Raw genomic sequence first — 8252 nt, forward strand, 5'->3', positions numbered from 1 at the left:
GTATTGACCTGATAGCAAGTAAACATCAGGACTGTATTTATACCGATACCAGTACCGATACCTTTAACATATAAAGATCAAGATGAAAGATCATCACCACGAGTTTGCAAATTCTGAGCATGTTTTTATGAACACTAAAACGCTTTGTCACTAACTGAGAAAAAAAATAACCATGGCTTTTTTTTGACGTTCGGAAGATTAAGACTTCCTCAGTTTCTCGGCTTGATAACACAAGTGCTTGCAGTTTACTGCAGGCATCATGTTGATAATGCATCTTGTTTGTCTCAAAGCTTCATTGTTATGACATTTGTGCTCCATCACATTATAAACAGGCAGCGTGGCTGGCTGGCTAAGTACAACCACTAATTGTTGTAATTGTTAGCAGTTGCTTGAGCCGCCTGGTCTGTGTGTATTTCTGTATATGAATACAGTATATCTGTGTGTTTATAGTGCGCATTATTGGTTTCTTTGAGTGCAACATACACCTACGCACGTGTGTGTCTGTGTGTTTATGTATTGATCTGTGTGGATGCATTACTCTAAACACTTCCTTTCTCTTTCACTTTAGGCTTTAAACACTCATGATTAGTTGGGAAGATTAGAAGAAATACCAGAGAGGAAGGAAGGGAGAAATAATGAGGGAAAGCTGAGGAGAGATAAGAGCAAGTAAAATGAACAAAACAAAATATCACTTTGATTATTGTGTTCTGTTTGACAATAGCAGAAATGTAACTGTTTCAAAATCTTACCTTTTTTAAGGTAAGTTCATACATATTTCAAAAGGACAGGACAAGTATGGATTGCTTGGAAGGGTTGGAGGAGAAAGCCTCTCGTATCCAATAAAAACATGGCAACATGGATTAGTTTTGCAAAGTCTGAACAGACTGCAAGAGCTCTGAAACAATGCCCTTTGGACAGATGATACCAAAGTTGAGATGTTGCAGTTGACTGTGAACTCCTCTGTATACCAGTGGCTAAGTCAAAGTTCAGAGCTGAGCTGTGCTGTGTATAAATGAATGCCCACAAACCTCAAAATGAACTGAATCAATGTTGTAAAGAAGAGGACCAAAATTCCTTCACACTGATACAAGAGACTGATAAAGTCATACAGAAGACCAGGACTTCAAGTTATAATTACCAAACATGTCTCCAAAAGCGACTGAATGGTGCGGTGTAGTTTGTTTTTCATGAGACTGCATAGAGTCACTTCACTGTATGTTAATATATATGCTAGCTAACTTGCGTGGCTAGCAACTGCAGCTTGTAATGCACTGTGGTATAACATAGGATGCTAATTTTGGTTAGCGAAAAACAGACTTAACATTCATCTCTGATAACTGCGCCACTGCCTTGATAGAATGGAGTCATTGGAATATCGTCAAATCAGTAAATCCGACTAGAGCTAGCTTTTGGAAAATATATACTATTGATTATCTTATATGTGCTAAACACAGCTAGAACTGAGTTAGCAAAATTTTGCAGCAAGACTGGAAATAGGAGGACACTTTTGTAACATGGCTGGTTTCACCTGTGTGTTATAGTAACAGTCATATAGTTAAACTTGCACTGCACTGAAAGTAATATATAAATGTTACTAGCTAGGAAAAGAGGCTGCCATTACAACTTTTGTGGAAAAGTGACCAGTGTAGTCATTTGTACTTGAAGCAGTCATATCCCGTCAGAGTAACGGGAAAGCATGCACATCTGAAATTCCTTCATTCATTCACACAGTTTGTCATTGGAAGTGTCAGAACTTAACTGAGCCTTTGGACTGTCCAGGGTTTTGGGGACCATGTTCTGGGAATAGAAAATTTCAGCGGTAGACCAACACCACCAAAACCAAAAACTATTTGTATGAACAATTTGTGTTTTTGTAATTTTGGTTAAGTGACCTTTCTTAATTAAACATTTCTTGTCTTGACAACAGTGAAAACAAATATGCTCACCCTGTCAACAAACAGATCTCAACCATCACTAAACACAGACTACCAAAACAAGGCTTCGGCAGCAAGCTTGAAAATAAGTCCAAAGAACATTTTCCTCCATCCTGTGTGAGGGAGATGGGCAGTAAAGCGTGGTGAGCTTTGGGCCCGTGGCGGCACTGTGGAGGAACAGCCGGTGCTAATCCAACCCAGTAACGGTTCAGCAGGCGGCAGTAGGAATCGTTGGAAAGAGGGAAGGAGCGTGAAATCCCAGACACCTGGTGGCTCTTTCTGCACAAGAGTCTGCAGCTGGTGTCGAGAGCCCACAGCCACCCGGCCAGCTGTGCTTCCTCGACGGCTCCTCTGGCTCGCACTGAGGTTAGACCAACACATTATCTGTCTGCTGAAAGGGTTAATAACTTCAGCTGTGCTCCAGTCACTGCCACATTCCTTTTTTAATGCAAAAAAGTCGAAAGTGTATATTTCAGGATCAGTTATTAAATATTCTTTTGGCAAACTGATGTCCTTTAGTCACTGAGAAATAACAGAAATCTGTTGTTCAGGGTTTTTTTTGGGTGACATCACCTAAGCTGGAAGTTGTGGATGTGATGTAAAATCCAGTGTGATGAAGCGAGATCACTGCGCAATGACATAATTATTTACAGAGCATAAATTAAGCCAGCGTTGCCTTACATAACTTCAGAATGCCTTAATAGATGATTGAGTCTCACTTTCACCGTGTGCTCAAAGCTCAGAGAGGCATTAATGATGGTGTATACGCCGATCACGAGCCATGGCACTTGTTTCATATAGTCTAGGTCCCTTTGACCTCTGTTGCTGTCCCATGGTGTCTTTCACCAGGATGTTGGCAGTGGATCATTCGGGTCCTGTGGGTGGTGAGGATTAGGTCATTTCTGGCACATTACATGTTTGCTTGGGAGGAGATTTAGGAAGTTTGGGGGCAGAGTCAACACTTTGGGTTCTTTGTCATGTTGCTTGAGACATTCCTGAATAGGTTTAGTGGCGTGGCTGGGTAGGAGGGGGTGAGTGTGCTTGGTCTGCAACAGTATTTAGGTGCTCCGTATAAATCACAGTCACATCTACAGCAGAGTTTCCCAGTCACCTGTTTAACTTTGCTGTTGGCTGGTACAGTAGCCTAAAGACCTCTTCAGTTACTGGGTGAATAATAAGCACCAAATGAAAAATAAGAACAAGCAAATAAATTGTGCCACAAATTAGAGCCTGTAAATTCTGTTTTTTTTATTTTATTAATGATATTAATTGGTCTGTTTCCTAATTAGAGTACATAAGTGAATGTTCTGTTTACCGTGCCTACAGAAGCATTAGTAATCTATCAATGGAGTAAATTAAAAAGGTAAATAACTTTATTGTGCTCGCTCAGTTTGTACTGCATGTTGTATAGATGTATTTAATTTTAGATGTTTCTTTCCCCCATTAAAACACTGGGCTAAAAGTACTGTAACGTTCCCAAGAACCAGACGTTTTGATCTCATTTTGTCCGTTTATTCGGTAACACAGGCAAACGGGCTGTTAACTCTGGGGAGAGTGCTCTCGTACAACACCTCACTTCAGCCCCGTACAGTCACACACAACAACCAAGACCCGCCTCCCATTCCTGCACACATAACTCCCTTTTTCCTGCAGCACAACCAAACATGTATCTTAAAGAAATAACAACAGTGTGCAGAGATAGCCAACCTGTCACTGTAAAATAACCTTTAACTATCGTTACTGTACATTATTTTAAAGGGAGAATTAGGGGTGCCTTTAATTAGGTTAATAGGCCCACCGTGCATCTCTTTTTATCTGTCACATTTCAAACCACATCACACAAGTTAATATGTCAGATGGAACAATGCCAAAAAACCTCTTCACCTAAATTAATGTGCATGGAGCGAAATCTAAGTGGCTAAATGAATCATCAACATTTAAAGATGGGATTTTTCACGGTAACCATGACACACTGTATTCCCCTACAAGCAGCAGGGGGCCCAGGACACTCCCCTGTGGGACTCCGTGTGCTAAAAGGTAGATATAGTTTGAACCCTAACTCATTGGGTTAAATACAGAGTAAAACATTATAGTGTTTATGATCGCAAACCATCACTGAAAGCTTTTGAAGTAGCATATTTTGTTGAATTAGTCATTCATCACTGAAAACACCTGACTACAGACAGTAAAGATGAGCTGGAAGGTTTTATTGGAGCTCAACAACGTTAACCTACTTGATCAGGAGTAGGTTAACGTTAATGGTAATCCACATCCACTAATGAATTATCCAAATATAAGATGTCCATTCCTAAAGTTCTCCCAAAAGTAGAGAGAAAACTTCCTAATTTAGCTTTAAATATATTTCCTTTAAAAAAAACTAAAAATACATGTATTAACAAACAAAAGAGCTTTTATTACTTGAAATGGCACGTTAAATGATCAGATTCCAGACATTTAGAAGTTAAAACCCTATTAGTCTTAAATTGTCTTTCATTTTCCTCTTGAAGTGATTTGCTTTGAATGTCTTTTGTGGGCGTTAAAAATGTTACTGGCTCAATGTAACGCTATTTAGAGGCGCACATCAAAACCCGCCGGTCGGCCACTAATGCAGCAGAGCTGCCATAATTAAATGTTTGTTTTTGAAGGAGATGTGATGTGGTTGTTTTCTGACTCATTTCATCTCTGCGTGTTTTGAGGGGTGTTTTCACCATCTGTGTGTGTGTGTGTGTGTGTGTGTGTGTGTGTGTGACGGGCCAAAAGTTGTGATGTTTAGTTACCACGAGTAGCTGATGACAATGTGCAATAACTTGGATGCGTCTTAGCATATATAATACCCTACAGACGTATTGTGTTAATGACACATTTCTGAGGAGGAATTTTCTACGATTTGAATAAGAGCGAAATTCTGTTTTGACAAATGGAAAAGTTACGTAAACGTGTGTGTGTGTGAACTGGTGAGGATTTAGATGTCATCATACCTGCTTAAAGCTTTGTTTCAAGACTTGGACTTGGTTTTAAACCTCATCTTAGAACCAGTTTTAGGTTCAGGTAAAGGTTAAATAGTTGTAATTGGTTAGAGCATTAGTGCTATTGAGGAGGTGTTATAGGAGCATGGTAATTACAATTTACACAGTTTCTGTTCAGGTGCTTGTGGGCGCGTAAATTGTATAATTGTCCATAAATGTCACCTAATGAGACAGACAGGATGTACTTCGATCACAAGTATGATACATTAGTAATATTGTGTTTAAGAAAACTCAATCAATAATTCCTAATCTGACTGAAAGTGCTTTCAGTGACATTATTTCAAGTTCCGGTTTTATTCACAGCAAATAAACCCCACATCTGTTGTCTGGATGTTCAAGCTGCTCATACTTGTAGTAAAGAAATTTCCTCCTATTGTAGGAGGTAGTAGGATATTAGGATATGGATCTCAGCATTATTGAAGCATAGTGGGATCATGTTGACAGACAACAGAACAAAAGGCAGAAACATCCACAGAAGAGCTTTGAATGTCCTTCAAGAAACCTGGAGAACTATTCCTGAAGACTGCTTAGCAATATTTTGCTAAGCAAAATATAAAGAAATGAGGGCTGGCTCAAGACCGACGTATCGTACTTTTTCATGGGTTATGTGCAAATTAGTGCTACCATAACCCATACCATAAGTGCTATGGGTTATGTGCAAATAAGTATTGGTTGTACTAAACAACCAATACTTATTGCAAGCTACAAATCACATGAGCGTTTTAGTTGACTAAATGTGTCATGGTTCTCAAGATCTGGAGAGGTCGTGGTGTGTGTGTTTTTTGTCTTCGCCTCTCCCACCAGGGCGGAACTGGACCTTGATTCCCCGCCTCTGAACCCGCCCTGAACACACACCTGTGGCTCATTCACACTGATCCTGGCAGACTACTTAAGATGGCAAGAGAGGCTGCTTCCTTGCTGGATTGTCACATTACCTAGCGTCAGTGTAGCCTAGCCTTTGGAAGTATTCCTTGTGATCACCTAGAGTTTCCTCCTAACGTTGTTTTTCTGTGTACAGGCCTTCTAGATTCCCTGCCTGTCTCCCTGACGTTTGGATTTCTGTGGATGTGTGTGAGTGAGCGTGAGCATTTTGGAGTGGACATTCAGAGTGAGCTGTGGATTAAGTTCAAGAGGAGCGTATGTACCCCGCCTTGGACCTTCCCCTTGGACCCCCCTCCACCCCCTGGAGCCCCGTGTTATCTGTCTCACTGTATATATGTAGATATTCTCACTTGGTGCCACACTGTAAATAAACCCTCACCTTCTCTCTAAACTTCAGAGTCCTGCGAGTGAGTCCTCTGCCTAATAATCTGTGACAAAATGAAGTCATCAGGGTGCCCAAAGGAGCAGGGCACAGTAGATGAAAAAATAAAAGCCCTCAGTATGCAACTAGTGTGCTGCAACGTGGACTCTAAATTAAAAATGTGAAAATTTGCACGTATAACTTTCTCGAATGTTTCACTACAGGCTGTTTGTTGCTTACATGCAAGGCAGTGCGCACAAAGGCCACAGAAGCCTCCAAAACATCACACACACACACACACACAGCGCCACGTGTTGGCTTCACTGATTACCGTGTGTTGCGTTCAGTGGCGTGTAAAGTGCTGCCGCTGCGAGTATTAGCCTGTTTATCAGAGTGTGTATTAACGTGCTCCAGCGCAGGGGCTGAGGGGACAGTGTGTGTGTGTGTGTGTGTTTGAGTGCGTGAGCGTGCTAGCAGGGGATCACAGGTGTGTTTGCGAGCTCCGCAGAGAGCCTCCTTCCCCCTATAACCCCCACGCCCCCACCTCGAGCATCCTGGGTAATATCAGCCCACGGAGCACCTGCGTCCCTGTCCCAGAGCGCACGCACGCACACACACACGCACACACCTCTAATGGCTCCGTATCAGCCTGCCATACGGCTCTAATAGCCAGCTGTGTGAGCAGAAAACCGTTGGACCGTGCTGACACTCACTGATGCAGTTGTAATATTAGATCTGAGTTAACTGTGATCTCCAATTAGTTTTCATCACACTTGAAACAACCAATGAACACAGAAAACTACATGAAACACACAAAGGATATTTCACGCTTTAGCTTTGAATCCATTTAAAAAAAAAAAAAAAACTTTAGTAGCACACAGGGCTCACGGCTTTACTTTTCCAATAACTTTTTCTTGACTTTCCACCACTAGGTTAGCTGTTTTCTGAGGGATTTCCTCTCCAGTTTGAGTGAAAACATTTTCAGTGGGAAAGAAACAAGTAGGTTAGAGTCGTGGTCGAGTGTGTAGGTCAGGGTTTTCACATGCAACTTAATATAAATGTCTTCCCGACAACAGCCTGCTACCACAGCCATTTCACACAAACACGTTTGACCTTAGAGGGGCAGACAGAGATATGAGTTTGCTCAGATGTTTCAAATTGTTATCAGGTGCTCTGGCATGTAAGGAAAACACGGAGCTGCACAGAGTTAGCAAAACTCTTAATGACTCCCAGAACAAAACAACTCTGAACCCTCACAGCAGATATCATCACAGTGTCTCTGACAGATACAGTTCTTTGATAACAGTTTTAAATGGATTATATTCATTGGAAAGACTCAAGGACATCATTACACTCAGATTCACTTACGTTATCAGATCAGTACATTTTTCCATTAGTATACTGCAGAATGCTATAACACCAGTATTTAAAAAAGGAAAACAGCTCCGGGAAATATTAAAAACTATAGGATGAGGCTTTCACTCGCACATACATTTTAAGTTAACAAGAACTTTATTTCTGCAAACAATAACTACATTGACTTCTCTGGTCAGTAAACCCAAGCAGCTAAACTGCAGGACGGTTCACCTGCATGGTGTCATTTAACACGTGCTTGTGTCAGCTAATGTTTCTCCCTTTAATATTTGTTTCTGCAGTCCTCGAGTTAAATCTGCACGACCTAAATTTAAAAAAAAAAAAAGAAAAAAAGAAGCCCCACCTCCTCAATCCCTTTAATTGCTTTTGTACAATTTATATTTTGCAGTGTACAGCTGCTGTTTTTACAGTCACGTCTGTGGTCAGCGAGGCCTTTGCATTCGACAGCTGCTCTTTTTATAATGTCGGAGGTTGGAGTTGCAATTGACTACTTAGAATCAGAGATGGAATGACAGCTATTTTGATACGAGCTTTTACATGACTTTACATGCACCCTTCAGTCATTATCGAGATCAACTGATGGATTTCTCTGGAGAGCAGACATGACGACAACAAACAGGAAGACTCTTGGAAACAGCCGCCTTCGTAAGTTGATGGGTGTGTTTGATAAACACA

Source organism: Pundamilia nyererei, unplaced genomic scaffold, assembly GCF_000239375.1.
Source record: "Pundamilia nyererei isolate P.nyererei 1_Seehausen unplaced genomic scaffold, PunNye1.0 scaffold00276, whole genome shotgun sequence".
In the NCBI taxonomy this organism is placed as follows: Eukaryota; Metazoa; Chordata; class Actinopteri; order Cichliformes; family Cichlidae; genus Pundamilia; species Pundamilia nyererei.